The sequence below is a fragment of the Rattus norvegicus genome, chromosome 17 (genome assembly GCF_036323735.1).
Source record: "Rattus norvegicus strain BN/NHsdMcwi chromosome 17, GRCr8, whole genome shotgun sequence".
Classification (NCBI taxonomy): domain Eukaryota; kingdom Metazoa; phylum Chordata; class Mammalia; order Rodentia; family Muridae; genus Rattus; species Rattus norvegicus.
In genome coordinates, this window is record NC_086035.1 from 7503235 (window position 1) to 7506362 (window position 3128).

Genomic DNA, 3128 nt, shown 5'->3' on the forward strand with positions numbered 1-3128 from the left:
GACTTTTTACATCCCTTTTGAAAAGGACAGAGTGAAACTGGGTTGCTAACCAAGAGACGGGAAGAAATGTACCAGGTAAGACATTCAAGAATGAGGAGGAATCAATTCCCAAGGAAAGGTGGAGGGAGTGAATGGGCCACCTGGAGAGCCTTCCCACCAGCCCTACTGTCACCCGGGTCTAAGGAATAACCAGATGAAAGACGCCTGCCTTCAGCTGCCAAAAACAGCTAATTACAGAGGAACTGCAGAGTTCAGGTCTCCAGGATGCGCTTGGCAGAACATTGATTTTTAAAAGGATGATTCAGAGGTCTTCTGTAGGGAAAAAACAGTCTGGAGGTGGGGCAGTTTGGGGAACCTCATCATGGCTGGGTAACTTCTCTGCTCTTTTGTAGCCTTTAATATGTTAACAAACACCTTCAGTTCCTAAGGGGGAACTGCAAGGCAAGAGCTGTCCCAGTGTCCGTGACCTTCCTTGGCCATCGCACCTCCAATCCGATCTGTAACTCTTCGTCACAGGCCCCTGTTCATCCCTCTTTCTCAAGGCCAGGCTCTGTGATGTGGGGCTTGCTTCTTGGTTACATGGACCTTCATCCCTGGACTTGGTGTCATTCTGTCACCAGGAGGTTGGGACAAGGCTGGTCTCCTGACCAGTGTCCCCTGCATTCACAGCTTTGACCATGACCACACAAAAGCTGCATCCACGTTGGGTGTTGTTGTTGTTGGTGTTGTTCTGTCTTTATTTCTTGCAAAGCAATTGGCAAAGAGTGAGGCACATGCTAAGCTAAGCAGTCAGCCCCTGTTGCACACATGGGCAGTACCATGGCTGGTTTACATGTAAGCCGAGTCAGACTTAACACCAGACGGAGAATACACAGTGCGGCAAGGATTCAAACCCAGGTGTTCTCGAACCTGAACTGGCATTATCTTACATCAGCGCATCAGGCTCTGGATTAGAGAACAGTTATCTGGGAAATCCTACCTCCTTCGAGACCATTTTATGCATCAAATATACCAAGTAAGGCCGCCTGCTTCTACAAGACTCAGACTCAGGTTCTGAGAAGCTAAGGCACAAGCCAGGGTCACCGTTCTGGAGAACAGCAGAACTAGGTTTCCAGTTCTGTGTCCAGCCCGGCAGGGTAGCTGCCCTCCTGGACTTGGGAAGAACCCAGAAACCTTTCTGTAGTTCACGGAGTGAGCGCCATCTCTAAGTCCTCTCTTTTTAGCTACTGGCCTTGGCCTCAATCCCAGAAGGCAATGCTGTGTCTGCTCATCTTCCATGATGAAGGGACCCAAGCCTCCTTCTCACCTCCCACGGCTCCTGTCTCACACAGCTAACCAGTCAGTCGCCATGGACTCGGGGCATGAGTTGAACCCAACGCTCTCTCCTACTCATATCGTGACTCTCAGCTACTCAACCCCTTGGTTTTCACATAGTAAGAGGATAGATTTATCTTGACAGCAAGAGCGTTTATCCAGGCAAGCTTGGGGTACAGGTAGTCCTCTGCTGGGAGCTTTAAATAGTTGTTACTAATCACACAGTGACTCCATCTCTCCTGACTGGTGACTCTACTAAGGGTGTAAGAATTGATAAGTAGAGGAACGATCCCGCTACCCCCCCTCCACACACACACAGTAGGTACTCAGTAAGTGTTTGTTTTGACTTGGTTTCTCTCCAGAATCAGCAGAATGGGGAAGGAGGGGTAGGTAAATAGATGTGTCCATGGTGTGTCTGTGGAGCAGCAAGGAGCCTCAGCACGGTGGGGCAGCCTCTCCTCCTTCACAGAAATGTCAAGAGCTCTAATGGATGAGGCTCTGCCAGGCTGAGTGGCAGCTTTCAGAGTCTTCTCTCAGAGCATCTCTGCCGGCTCCAGGAGATGGATACTTGTCAGGCATTTCTGAGGGAGAGGGACAGGGTGGGGGTGTTGGACCCACTCACAGTGCCTTGTCACCTTTGTGGGCTCCGACTCTGAGTATGAGGCAACCTTCCGCTGTACAGTAAATTGAAGGTGTTAGCTCACACAAAGATGCTGACCTTGGGGCCAGAGCAAGCCCACTCCAGGACTGAGTGATACAGCCATGCATCCGGCACATTGCCCCATTAACTTCAGGCTCCACTTGGAAGTGACAATGCTGCCCTGTGCCTCCAAGGACGGCCATGGACCCCGTTGTGTCAAAACTCAGTGGGGGACCCCTCAGATACTGAAACCTGCCCCCAAACCCCTGCCACTCTGCTTCTTACCCCAACATCTATTTCGCCCGGAGGCAGCTCCTGTTAAGACGAGGAGTCCAGTCCTAACACAGCCTCCTTGAAGCCTTGGCTGCTCTATCAGAAGGTGGGTGGTAATGGCACGAACAACCACTTACTGCGTCATTCAAGGACAGTACAGAACGCATGCGTGGCTTCACTGAATCCCCAATACTCTCCCTCCGATAGCCAGTGATGTCCTCGGCCTCACAGACTGGGGTCAAAGAACACTGCATACCCTTCTTCCTATCCCCAGACCAGGGCATCGCATGGAAACCTCTAACATTCCTTCCAGATCAAGCTCTAGAACCCTAAAGGGGGCAGGCACCATGGCAGTGCCGAGCTGCAGCAACCCTGCTCCCTAGAAAGTTCTGTCACCATAGGGCCCACGCCATGGGCTGGTCTTTTTTACCCTATCGCAGTCCCTAAGACTCTGCTCTCTTCCTCCATTGTCTGAGCTCCTGTCCTCTAAACCCAGACAAACTCTCTTGGGGGAACCTTCACGTCTATTTCACTGACTCACTAGTGACTGGCGTGCCTGCAGGCAACTATGAATTCCCTCCCATTTCTTATTAAAGGAACTGATCACCTCTTCTAGAGGGTTCTGCGGAGATGGGAGTGGCCAAGTTAGCTCCACCCCCCGGAGGGGTGGGGTTGTGGCTCTGGGAACGGCCGTTCAGGGTGATATGGCCGTAGACACGTGTGTTCATCTACACCTGCTGCTACGGTTATTTCTTTTCCACAGTGTGGCCACAAAAGAGCCAAGTCCTACACCAAGGGTAGAGACACACGATGTCCGATATTCACCCATGATTCCCACTCCTTACCTATCTAGCCTCCACTGGCCCCAAGGGATCCGGGCAGAAATTCACAGATACCTCAC

The 3128-nt window shown here is 51.5% G+C and overlaps 1 long non-coding RNA gene across 2 annotated transcripts; it reads right to left on the bottom strand.

Annotated features, from left to right (window-relative positions):
- Positions 1–1650: 1650 nt before the first annotated feature.
- On the bottom strand, positions 1651–3128 carry LOC120097892 (uncharacterized). 2 transcript variants are annotated; one of them, XR_005495754.2, is made up of 2 exons: positions 3073–3128; positions 1651–1895 (listed from the first exon to the last, which is right to left on the bottom strand). It is a non-coding gene; the product is annotated as an uncharacterized LOC120097892 (long non-coding RNA). The 2 variants fall into 2 exon arrangements; XR_005495753.2 differs by lacking the exon at positions 3073–3128 and adding an exon at positions 2240–3066.